The sequence below is a fragment of the Anastrepha obliqua genome, chromosome 4 (assembly GCF_027943255.1).
Source record: "Anastrepha obliqua isolate idAnaObli1 chromosome 4, idAnaObli1_1.0, whole genome shotgun sequence".
Classification (NCBI taxonomy): domain Eukaryota; kingdom Metazoa; phylum Arthropoda; class Insecta; order Diptera; family Tephritidae; genus Anastrepha; species Anastrepha obliqua.
In genome coordinates this window covers 5,085,569-5,099,359 of record NC_072895.1, presented here as the reverse complement: position 1 = coordinate 5,099,359, position 13,791 = coordinate 5,085,569, and the positions used below count along the sequence as shown (strand labels likewise).

General features: G+C 39.4%; 1 protein-coding gene across 2 annotated transcripts in view; it reads left to right on the top strand.

Moving 5' to 3' along the window:
- The first annotated feature begins 317 nt into the window (after window positions 1-317).
- LOC129243667 (gamma-1-syntrophin) overlaps window positions 318-13,791 on the top strand; it is a 242,349-nt gene continuing 228,875 nt past the window's right edge. Inside the window, exons 1-2 of one of the 2 annotated variants that reach the window (XM_054880859.1) lie at window positions 318-986; window positions 1,066-1,364. The gene's annotated coding sequence lies outside the window, so the exon portion shown is untranslated. Of the gene's footprint in view, window positions 1,365-13,791 lie in introns of both variants that reach the window. The other variant, XR_008582333.1, reaches the window with a different exon arrangement.

Below are 13,791 nucleotides of genomic sequence, written 5' to 3'. Positions count from 1 at the left end.
TTTCGAAAGAGGCATGGCAATGTGGTAAAAATTCCTTAACCTCTGTTTTATTTTATGACATCACTTAATGTTTGCAGCATGAACAATTCAATTATTTCCCTTTTCATCAATGCTACATAGCGGCACTCTGGCAACGCCAGGCGCTCTTCGCTCACAGATGGTTGCTGTGTTTGCCCAACTGGTCGGTCCCAGCAAACATGTCGTGAATCGCGCGAGAGAATGTTCTGCGAGGACAAGACAGCGCGTGAAAATATTTTACTATTCCGATAGTGCGCCTACAAAAATTAAAAAAAGTCTTGAAGAAAATAAAAAAAATTACAAGTGCGAAAAATATTCATCGATGCTGTAAGTAATCAAGTAAATTTAAAATATTAAAAGTGAAGTGATAAGTCGCATTTGATTACCAAGAGTTTTGCGAAGCTAGAAATAATACCGTTACGCCGAGAAATCATAAAAAATGTGACCCAATTTGATGTGTGTACGTGTGCGCCGAAGGTAAAAGGAAATAGCAGTGGAAGTGGAAGTGGAAGTCGAATTGAATATTGCAAAATAGGCTTCGCTTTGAGAGCTGGTTGCGTGCGCGGAAATATATTAAATTATTTACTAAGCCAAAGAAGCTAAAATGCTGCTTAAATATTGACAATGTGAAGAGCGTGAAAATCTAGAAGTGCTACTCATAAATTCTAAGCAATTTCTAGAGGAAAACGCGATTTTCTGCTGGCAATTGCCATCAATTTTATATAAACTCGAGGAGAGAATAGAATAAATTTTTGTATTTTGTATTTTGTTGGGAAAACCCATAGGCAAATACGTCCTGTGAATGCGCCTAAAAGCCAGCTACAATAGGCAATGTGAATATCAGAACGCGTTCGTGTATTTGTGTGTGTACGTGCAGATTTGCAAATCCGTTGGCAAACTCCACAATTTATTTTCCGCCTTAGCTTGCTTTGCTCACATAATTTTTTGCATTTTGTTACAATGGCGCAGTAAGCAAATTTTGTAGAACTAAAGTCAAAGTCAAGTAAATTGTTTCAAAACAAATTTTCCTGGCTTCCATTTTGACAGCTGATTTTAGAAGAGCAACAACAACAGCAACTGCACAACGAAACAATACAGAAAGTCAAAATACGCGTGAGAGAACTTTCGGTCAAGTGTGAGCATAAGCGCCGAGCGTAAGTGTAGCAAGGAGCACCAGCAAAGCAAGCAGAGAGTCCTACGAGTGGGTTGTGCCACTGACAGCCACCATAATAACAACAATACTCGTATTTGCGGCAATAAGAACAATAAAAACCAGCATATTTTCAATAGCAGCACAACCTCACACAGCTCCATTACTTCACGTCCTTCGTTCATTTACGCCCGAGGTAAGTACAAATAAAATATATATTCTTCATTTTTTCATTTCCCCGGCTTTTCCGTTAATGGGCAACTCACAAGGCGTGCGTAAAAATTTCGCACATTTTCTTAATTATACAAAGAATGCAAGATATTCATTCAACGTACATAGAAGCTGTTGGATAAAGCAAAAGTAGAAAATTAAGTAAGTAGATTCTGGGTTCGTATGTGTGTGCAGTAGGCCGGGCCGATTTGTGGGGAGGCAAAAAAATCGCCCATTGCTCTGTGAAAATCATATTCTAGGGATCAAAATAAGAAACTTTGGCGAAGGAACCATACCTCTAAAACGAATTCTGATGTCCCCCAATTTGCGTCGAACTTTTTAGTTTCTTTTCTAGGCCTGTAAAGGCCAAAAATGGTGATATTTTGAAATGATGAATGTATGGGGAACCCTCCAGGGGAGTTCCAGGAGTGTGCCACTGGCATGGGTGGATCGGCCGTCCAAAGTTAGTGGGGGTCGGTCATACATTTCGACTCGATCTTTCTAAATGGGTCAAAGTGGGATTTTTCGTTCGACCCAAATTGGGGGACATCAGAATTCGTTTTAGAGGTATGGTTCCTTCGGCAAAGTTTCTTATTTTGATCCCTAGAATACGATTTTCACAGAGCAATGAGCGAGCCGCCATAGTGTGCAGGTTTCTTTGTTCACTCTATTAAATTTCCTATCCACTTTATGAGGATAGGGGTAATTTTTATTTAAACAGATATGTCTGTGCTCTGTACAGTTGACATTCCTTTACGATTGATAGCTTTTGCGATTTCTTAAATTATATGCCACCTTGTGAAAAAAGTTCCCGGAACATATTCAGAAAATTGAATTGAGAGGCAAGTTTATTCCTCAAAAGTGGTATTATCGCCTTCAAAGTACTCCCCATCAACTGCACCGCACTTATGCCAGCGTTTGAGCCAGCGCTCGAAACATTTCTGGAACTCTATTTAGAGTACAGCCGAAGGTTGTGTGTGTCGATTTTTCTATTCCTTCCGGTTGTTAAAACGCCTTCGCCGTAAAACGCCGTTTTTGTACTCGATCAACCAAAAGACAATCGGAGGGAACCCTATCAGGTGAATTCGATGGCTGTTGGATGGTATTCGTATCATTTTAACACACACACAGTTAAAGCTGAAATTGTGGGACGGAGCGTTATCATGGTGCAAAATCCGCGATAGGTTCTCACACAAAACTTTTCTTTTTTGGCAAAATACTTCACGTAAACGTTTCATGACGCCGAAATAATAGTTCTTCTTAACTATCCGAGCTTCTGGCGAACATTCGTGCTGTAAAATACCGTCATAATACATAAACCCACCTGTTAAACTGATGAGGAAGAAGAAGGCCTCATCTGCGTTAGAAAGATCAGGTGGAGAAGGACTTAGCTTCATTTGGTGTGTCCACCTGGCGCCGGTTAGCACGAGAAAGGAACGGCTGGCGCACTTTGTTAAACTCGACCAAAATCGCGTAAGCTTTCAATTAAGAAGAAGAAGAAGAAGAATCCATAAAAACGTGAGCATTGCTACCTTTTTCGACTGAAAAAGATGTGGTTTTTTTAGTCTTAGTTCATTCCGAGCTCTCCACTCAATCACCTGATGTCTATATTTCATGTCGTACTCATAAGTTTACGGTTCGTTTCCAGTAATGATGCGTTTGATGAATGTTGGTTCATATTCAGCCTTGGAGATCATGTCTTTGGCGATATCAGTACAGTCCTTTTTTGCATGAAATTCAGGTCCTTTGGGAACAACTTTTCAGCAACACGGCGCAAACCCAATCATTAAATACAATGAACGAATCCATAACCGTCCTCTGTCATCTTTCTGATGGTTAATTTGCGGTTATCAATCAACTTTCCTTTCACTTCATTGATGTTTTAATCAGTTTGACGACGGCCGTGCACGTTCGTCATTCTCGATGGACTCACGATCTGTTTTGAAAAGTTCCTACCACTCGTTGACGACTGTTTCCTTTAGAGTTTCGCACCATTGAATCCATTTTTAACGCAAAATTTAATAAAAACTCATTGTTTCAAATTCAAATCCACTTTCAAAACTAAAAAAAATCGAAACACGTGCAGAGGTAGATTTACTCAAGACGGCGTAACATTTACAAATGTTAAGCAACGGTGATACTATTTTGGTAGAAATATTAATGACAGAATGCTAATGACAAAAAACAAAAAAAAAACAAAAAAAAGCTCACATCAGCTGTCTTAGCACTTTTTGGTCGAAGTGGTATTTAAGGGAGGAGCCTGGTTTATGAGGTCTAAAAATTGCATCTCTTTGCGATTCTTTTTTTTTATTAATTAATTTAGCACTGCAAAATTTTTTCTATCTTTGAACATTTAAAAAGTATAAAAAATTTGTGTACTGGTTAAAATAAGTTGAAAAAAATGTTTAACATAGAAATTAGTAGAGCGCTGCAACGCTGGAGTTTCCAACTGGCGTACAAGATACAGCTCGTATTTATTATCTAAAGCAAAAAATTCAAATGGATTTCTAATTATCATGATTTTTTATTCTAGATGAACTAAGAAAACTGACAGAAATTCCAAAATTTCAACTTTTTGGAGTTTTAAAAAAAAAATGCCTTTGTATAAAAAAAAAAAAATTCACTTCAACTTGGTATACAAATCTTGAAAAATTTTTTTTTATCTATTTTGTTAGTTCAAATAGAAGGGAATTTAATACTGAAGGGAACAAGCTTTGATTCATTTCAAAAGGTTCAAAAGTTGAGAAAAGAAGATAAAGTTTATACTATAGCTGCCCAGTCACAGCGTAACTACCTAACGCTCGCCTACCTTTGGCTTTGTATCTACGGAAATATTGAGAATTAGGCTATGTAACTTTGTGTGAATATTCTGAAATATATTAGGAATCGCTTAAAACGAAAAAAAAATGATTTTTTTGACCTTATAAACCAGGCTCCCCCCTTAATAGCGAGTTATATAATATTTTTTACTAAAGAATTTCACTTCATTCATTCGGCTCATTACGAAGGAATGCAGATCTTGGGTGTGCAGGTAACATTCCGCTGATCTGCGTCGAAAGGTGTTAAATCACAAGATCTCGGTGGCCAATTGTGATCACTTCTTCGAGAGATAACACGGTCCGGAAACTTTTCCCGTAAAAGATCAATGGTTTCATTGCTTGTGTGGCACGTAGCGCCGTCTTGTTGAAAATAATCGTTGTCCAGATCAATACCATCCAATACTGGTCATCAAAAATCGTTAGTCATCTATCGACAGCCTTTTGTATATTTAAATAACACCTGTTATTGGAAAACCCTATACTTATACATTTCTAATAAATAGAAGCTCGATTATGAAGATATTTGATTTAGATTAAAATCAAAATACTTCCAACTTCATTAGGCATTTCCCCGTGCCATTTTTTGTATTTACACTTTTCCCCATTCCTACCAAATGATTTTTCGCATTTGTTTTAACCCTCATTAGTCGCTTGTGCTATGAATAATGTTGCATTTATGCTCACGCCATCAATTACCATCGCTACGTAAGAGAAAATGAGAATAAAATTAACAAAATAAAAATAAACCGTTTCCAATTTGCAACGCTCATTCAATTTGTGGCATGTCACAATCGCACCACTACTGCCACACTGCACGCCATTTCCAAAACATGGCATTGTTCATGTTTTGTCCTTACAAATTATTTCAATAGCGCGTGTCCATAAAGTGTCTGCCATTTTTGCCAGCCAACACCCACTTACGAGCTGTAGCTCATCGGTGGATGCCTCCTTTTCTGCTCAGTTGGTTGAACGCATTTCTTTATTTACTTGTCAAATAGCACGTTTCGGCCAAACAATGAGCATTTCACTTACAACAGTCAATGAGTCTTGTATCAATGTTTGTCATACACGCCGTGCAGGAAATCCATTAACGCGGAAGTGGCAGGCTTCCAGTGAATTCAGAAGTAGGACTAGCGCGCGTTTTTTATCTTTTTAATTTAAGCAACTGATAAGTTTTGCAAGATGTTGTCCGAAGAGGCGTTAATTGTCCGCTTCTGGATGATATGGGATGCATGTGGCGCGTTTTGCGCCGCTTTCTCTGTGTGGTCTTTCTGTGTTGTCTATAGAGAATTGCAATGGCGTACTTTCTAAAATGTCTTAAGTTTCAATTTTGACATGATTTTATCTTATTTTTTTTCTATCTGAACTATAATTGAGTTAAAAACTTGATCATTTATACTACAAACTAACTAACTAGAAACGAAGTGGTTCGCATTTGACTAGTTCTGAAACACAAATTTCCATCACTGCAGGGAATGTACCTATGTAGGTGCATGTGTAGTAACGGTGAGAGACTTATTCTATTTACGTCTTAGATTACATTATTTTGCTCACATCCAAACAAGTTTTGTAGCGCAGAAGTCGTTATCCTATGTGGATTTCGTTGCTAGTGTCAAGGACCTCATCAATACTAACACAAATACTGAGAAAATGTTGGTAGAATGAGCAACAATAAAAGGTAAAATATCAATGTCAAAATGATTGAATGAGTTATGCTGATGGTTTTGTTATTCTAATACTCAGGACTTGAAAGTATTGGGTTTTGTGTAGGCAGTCGTTGATGAAAAGGGGTGAATGGTATCATTCATTGCATTTGTTGTCCCCAGTAAATGCTGATATATTAAATAATGAGTTGGTATGTTTTTACCTCCTTGATTATCGAGAAGAAATTATTAAATAAAAATTCTGATCATTTTACTTTAGTCTTTCCATCCAAAGTAAGTGGTCGAATGTGCAATCTTCAATATACCTATATCTGGAGGGATATATAGGAGATCAGAGTGTTTTCTAATATTTCGTATGAAATTCTCGATAAAACCATATTGTAGGAAATATTAACACCTAGAATGAACAGCCACATTAATTCTAATTGGCGCTTACACCCTTTTATTGAATGTTTGGCCGAGCTCCTCCTTCTATTGGTGGTTCGCGTCTTGATGTTGTTCCACAAAAGCAGGGGCCTATAGTTTCAAGCCGACTCTGAAAGGCAGATATCTTTTATGAAATGCTTTTTCATGGGAAAAATATACTCAGAAGTTTGTCATTGCCTGCCGAGGGGCGGCCGCTACTATTGGTGCGCAACTAAGTTCCCGCTGTTTGTCAGTAGATGCCGCCAGCAGTGTGTGCTAGTCGATTATAACATAACCCAAACGTCATAAACCAGGCTTAGACATATGGTAAACAAACTGCTTCGACATATTAGTGATTTTGTTTCGGTATCATATACTTTTGGTTTTGTGAAAATGTCTGATTCTGTGCCGAATGCGTTTTGCGGCCTCTATAAATTTTTGAAAAATGGCTAAGGCGAAACGTAATCGTTATTTGAATACATCTAGCAACAATTTGCTATAGGAATAGTGTCACGGCTATATTTATTAACTTTTAATATTCGTAAAAAAACGGCGGCTGAAGCGCATCGAGAGCTACAAAAAGTTTATGGAGATGCTGCTTTAAGTGAAACAACGTGCCGAGATTGGTTCCGTCGCTTCAAAGACGGTGATTTTAATGTTGACGACCGTCCGCGTGAAGGAAAGCCAAAAACCTTCGAAGACGCTGAATTGGAGGCATTGCTCAATGAGGATCCCCGTGAAACGCAAGAAGAGCTTGCTTCAGTATTAGGAGTTACCCACCAATCCATTTCCAAGCAATTGCATGCTTTGGGAATGATTCAGAAACAGGGGACTTGGGTTGCTTTTGAGTTAAAACCAAGGGATGTTAAACGTCGTTTTTTCGCCTGTGAACAACTACTCCAGCGCACAGTGCGGCCGATTCCCGAAAAGCTGGTCAAAACTCAAAAAATTAAGTAATTGATTCAAAATTTCTTACTCGGTGGCTGTCGGGGTCGCTGATTAAGAATTTGATCTTAAAATTTTGAAAATCCACCCCCTTCCGCCCCTATTGGCCACCCCCTCACGTGAAATAGCGTATATTCTAGAACATAATCAAGATGCATGTTAATTTATGTGTTTTCGGGGTCGCTGATTACGAATTTGATCTTAAAATTTTGAAAATCCACCCCCTTCCACCCCTATTGGCCACCCCCTCACGTGAAATAGCGTATATTCTAGAACATAATCAAGATGCATGTTAATTTATATGTTTTCGGGGTCGCAAGGTAGCAGCTGAATCTTGTTTTATTCAGTAACCATTACTTTTTTGAGTAACCTTTAATAGGTTTCAAAGCAGCATATGACGGCGTTGTATTACTATACAGTTTGAAAACTCAAATTTTATAAAAAAAATTGCAAAAAATGTATCTACGTATTGCTGCAGCTAAACATTTTGTGTCGAGGTATTGATATGTACTAAAGATTTCTCGTATTTTACTAACCTTCCGAAGATGATTCCATTTGGTTTTGTTCAATTTACTCCATTACAAAATCTTTCAAATGTGTACAACTTTCACTATTCATCGACAGTAATACGATGCTCAAACGAAGGCCACGTTGCGACTGAAAATACAGAGGATACTTAGGGTACAGGACGTTGCTATGAACGGTTTTCACTACTCAAGGCATTACTGCAGCCAACCCAAAGACAAAAAAACTCTATCTAGAAACTTTTTTTTTCGACTTTTGGCCAGCTTTTTGGGAATCGGCCGCACTGTGCAGCGGCAAAAAAGGAAGAGTTTTCTTCATCGCATCGTGACGGGTGATGAAAAATGGATTCATTACAGCAATCCAAAGAGAAGTAAGTCATGCTTCTATATCGCCGCCTCGGCCGAATATTCACGCTGCCAAGGTGATGCTATGTATTTGGTGGGACCAAGTTGGAGTTATTTATTATGAACCTTTCAAACCAAGCGAAACCTTCACTGGGGATCGGTATCGACTTCAATTAATGCGATTGAGCTGAGCACTGCGCGATAAGCGGCCGCAATATGCGGAGAGGCATGAAAAAGTGATTCTACAGCATGACAACGCTCGGCCTCATGTTGCCAAACCCGTTGAAACCTACCTGAAAAGAATGAAATGGGAAATCCTACCCTACCCGCTATATTCTCCAGATATTGCGCCGTCCGATTATCACCTGTGTCGATCGATGGCACATCGTCTAGCTGACCAGCAGTTCCATTCATATGAAGACATCAAAAAATGGCTTGATCCGTGGATAACCTCAAAAGAAGAACAGTTTTACCGCGACGGTATACGAGATCTACCAGAAGGATGGAAAAAAGTAGTAGCCAGTGATGGGCGATACTTTCAATGATTCACTGTAACCATGTTTTCAGAATAAAGTTATATATATTTTCATCAAAACAACAGCGAGAACTTAGTTGCGCAACTAATAAAACAACGTTTTTTTTTTTGGTCATATTGGAATTTATTAATAGAGCTTGTTTAACGAAGAATCTTCGCTTCATTGAGGCAGAACGGAAACTAAAACTGAAAGTTTGAACTGCTCGATTTGGAGTATCGGACAAGAGCTGTAAACTCCTACGTATATCGGCGAACTGAGTAATGCGAGATGCATGAAAGTATTTGTAACAGCGTGACTCCCTCTCGCATACCTTTTCTTTCCTATCTTTCCTCTTTATATCCTCTCAATCGTATCACAAGGGACGAAATTCATGTTTCTCGGGAATGTTGAAGTTGCATGGGTCACCATATAACCTAGCCTAACATAACCTTGTGACAGGGTGTAACCAATAAATCACTAGACTGAATGGGACATTCAAGTCAATTCAGAGTATAAGTATACAAGTCCATAGCCTAAGACTCACATAGAAAGGCCCGTTGCAAAAAGCTTTGGTTTCGCTGTTGGTTTCAAAGAGTAGCAGCTCTTTCAGGTTGACATGGCTGTGTCACAAATTTCAGTGAGCTATTTCTGGTAAGACGAGTTCTTAGTGCTCATACGTACATTATACCTGCCCTAAGATTGAAGGAATTTTCCATAAACAATCGACTGAATCAATGTTGATTTCGGTCTGCACCACTCATCATATATGTATGCAGTTGGGGTTATGGATGACAGGAAATATTTTCCAAATACTCATACGCAAGGAATGATTTTGAGTGATGGAAATCTTTACTTTGACCTTAACATGCTCCATTGCTTGTCAGTTGAATACTGCAGCTGTCTAGTTTAGAAGTGTCAAATACGATTCACGTACCACACCATTTGCAAAAATATATATCTTCCGATAGGGGATTAGTTTTGCGCCACCTTGCACTTAAAACATATACATTTTGCGACTTGGGCATTTTTATTTAAGGTGGCAGATACCTGTAAAATTTCGAAAAAAAAATTTCTTTTTTCCATATTATATAATCCTTTAAGAATATGTCAAAAAATTTGTGGAACGGAAATTTAATGTATTTCTTATAAAGGGTGGTTGAATTTCAAGGGCCGCTCTTGAGTGTGAACCACTTCTAAACGTCAACGACACCGTTGGACTTCTTTCTTTCGGGTTGTTTGAAAGAAAAGGTGTACGTCGATAAGCCAGCAACAATTCAAGAGCTAATTTAGGCCATCGGACGGAGGTGTGCCGCCGAGGTCGGGGCGGCCAATATTTTATCTTACACGTAATTGAGCCACACCAATATTATCATAATAAAGAGAAATGATAATAATTTTCTAAAACAATTGTATTTTATCCAAAATCAACACCGGCCCTTGAAACTTAACCACCCTTTATTATAGATCGGCAACCGTGACGACTCTATTCTTTGCTTTCGAGCGCTGGGAGAGGTTGAATTTTCATGTATTCAAACTTTAGACGCGTTTTTCTAAAAACTATATTTTTCGAATTGGCGTACTCGATAACTCGAAAAGTTATTGACCGATCGCCCTGAAATTTTACACACATCTTTTTTATGATACTATTACTTTCTATGTGAATTTACAAGTTTTCGAAAATTTTTCGAAAAAAATATTTTTTCAAAGCAAAAATAGTAGGAAAATTCGCCCCAAAACTCATTTTTTTAAGCATTTTATACCGAGAATTTTTTTTCCATTTTTGTTTAGTTCATATAGAAATTATGACATTAATAAACAAATAAATTTTTGGTTTCTTGTATTCAGGCCACTAACGCCGATGCTACAATGCTCGCCGATTGAGAATCCCCGCTGCGACCTTCCTGGAAGAATTGAGTGCACATCCGCCATTTTAAATGATTAAAATAAAAAAATAAAAATTATATTATTTTAATGTATAAATAAACTGTATGCCAATTTTGAAAAAAATGTTTTGACTTTTTGATTTTAAATAATTTTAATGAAAATCAGGAAAAATATGGCCGTTTACAGGTATCTGTACCCTTAATCATTCATAAATTTTTTATTTGTCCATCGGTTTTCTTCGTCAGTAACATTATTTTTTCCTAAAGGAACAGGCTTTAATATAAAGGAAAATATTGGCAGTTTTTTATCCCAAGGATATTTAACTTTTTCGATATAACAAACGTAACTATTTCTCGAAATCTGTAACTTTTCGTCCAACAATTAAGGGACGCATTCACACGCATTTTATTTAGTTCGCAGAACAATTGCGCTGTGACTGAAACTTTGTGCAAATACAGCCAACTTACTGTCACATTGAATAATATTAAAATTAATTATTTCCAATTACCCCCGTGCCGCTGATCTATTATGTATACATTAACTAATAAATCTAAACCGAGCGCATTAAGCCATAAAATTGAGCCACAACGGAATGTCGAACGGAACAAATCCATTTCTCATTCGCATCTCTGCCTGCCTACCTAGTGCCATACCCTTTGTCTAGCTGCCAAGCAAAATTTACGTGCGCTAATGTAACGCAAATGTCATCTTTTATATTCGGATATTCGGCTACATATTCGCCAAACATTTGAGTGTGCCGCCATGACCAACATATCTTTTGCGAAATTGTGGCGCGAGCCGCTGGTACGAAAGCAACGACAATCAGCGCATTCAAGCGCATACATGCACACACACACACGCTTATGCATAGAACCAAGTGAATAGCGCTTAATGCCCGGAAGCGCTCCAACAACCCCAACCACATTGAGTGTCTATAATGAGCGCTGTGCCCACCCCTCCACCTACTGAGCTCGGGCTTGTCGGCAACAACAAATCGAACTGCAAAGGAGCCGCACCAGCCGGGCCTTGTGCTGGTCTCTGGTAATACTAATACGTTTAGTTTAGTTGACTAGCCGTGCCGAGTCTCCGACCGGGCTGCTGCATGACTCAGCACAGTTCGGCATGACACGACAGGATGCTGTGCTGTGCTCGTCTGCGCACAGTTTGTGTTTAATTAAAGTTTATAATGTCGGCAAGGCTTGGTATATATGTATGTGTGTGTGTATGTTGTAGTGCACCCAAGGCGCCGCTCTGATAACATCTGTGATAATAGAGAGATATTAGAGTGTGTATGCACACCGGCTGTCAGACAAACAAGCAAACAGCTAACGTATGTGGCAAGTATGTGATCATTTTGGCCGCACAGGGAGCTTTATTGAGGTGCGCAGATATGTGGTATGAAGCCGATGCTTCGCGCGCGATTTCTATGCAAAAGGTTTTATTAGCACTCGCTAACGCTGTGGGCGCCGTCACAATCCGTGGCCTGACTGAAGCTGTGAGATGTCCGCACGTCACAGCCGCCTGTAGCCTTACTCACACACTAACGCATACAAAGGAAACTATGGAATCTATGCTAGCAACCTTTGGTGCGTCAATATTTCAAGCGACAGCTATTCAATCGGCTGGTGTGCACGGTGAATGGGGGAACAAAAATAGGTATGAATGTGCGAATAAGTGAATGAACAAATCGGCGAACAAACTATTTGATGAATTGTTGAACAGTGTCGCCTATGCAATCAAGTGCTGATCAAAATAGACAGAAAGCATTGGTGAGTGCTTTTTAATTTTAGTTTATGTCGTTCTTCTGTGTTCTTCTCAAAACCGTTCATGATTAACTGACGGAACGTGCGAACGGGGGAAGAGAGAGAAAGCGGTGTTTGATTTATGAGCTCAGGAGGTTTTAAGGCCCAATCAATTCAACCATCCGCATTATATGTACAAGACTATAAGTTAGGCTAGGTTAGCGTGGTTGGCAATAAGCCACGCATAGAGCTTTTGGAGGAGGGGAAACATCAAAAGGCTATGGCCGAAGCCGTGGTGGGGGGCTTTAACCCAAGGTATATCCTCCTGGAACTTCACCGTTAAGTAGTACGTCAGGAGGCCGTTGTGAGTATATTATTACTCAATCGTTACTGTCATTCTGTTCTGTACATTGTGTTAAGGAGCTCTTTCTAGGGACTTACGTGTATATTCCGCGTATTGCAGGTTCTTCATGATATTTGCGGCCACTACACATGTAACTTTCCAGTTTTCTTCGTTTTCGCACATATGTGGGATTAGATTTGTCTCAGTTATGTTTTCAGCAAACGCTCCCTCAAGTATATTTCGCTCATTAATGAGCCGCGGGCATATGCCTCGCCGTTTCTTGCTCTTTGGTGCACTGCGGGCAGTACGGGCCGTTCTCAAGATGGAACCTGTGTAGGTATGTTTTGAAGCACCCGTGTCCAGTCAGCAACTGTGTGATACAAAAATCAGTTTCTCCGTGTTTTTGCTCTATCCCCCTCGCAATGTTTGGAATCAGTTCAAAGGCCCACCTACCTTTCACGGATTGCTCCCTTCGTATCTGCCATTCTTCAATTGTTCGCAGGATTCCTTCTTTTTTAGCCACGTTCGACGGTTTCTGCCCAATGGTATTATGTAACCTATACATCTCAACCGCGAGAAGGTCGATAGGCACCATTCCCGTTATCACATGGATTGCGTCATCTGAGACATTACGATAGGCACTGGCTACTCGCAGGGCGCCAAGTCTGTATGTGGCTCGTATGTGTTGGAGGTACGATGGCTTCATGTTTGCCCAGATTGGTACTGCATACAGAATCACTGAGCTGGTGACTGTTAACAGGAGTCTCCGTATACTTGCGCGAGGGCTGCCAATATTACGCACTAGTCTAGTCACAGCGTTATTTATTCTTACTGACTGACTGTAAATGATGCTTAAAGGTAATTTTCGAGTCAATGAGTACTCCCAGATATTTGATATATGGCTGCGACCTTATGTCATGGTCAGCTACCGTAATCACAAACTCTTCACTTACCCGTCGTGTTGTCAGTAATACGACTTCAGTTTTTTGAGCTGCAAGTTCTAACTTCACATTTTTAAGCCATCTTCTAATTCTTACCATTGCATCGTTGCATAACGCTTGCAACACGTCCAGAAGCTTTCCCACTACCACCAACACAACGTCGTCTGCGTATCCAATGAGGGTAGCATCTTCAGGAAGCTCAATCTTGAGGATACCGACATGCATAGCATTCCAAAGTGTTGGGCAAGGCTCCGAGCCTTTTGGGACACCGCCAGTTACTTTATAT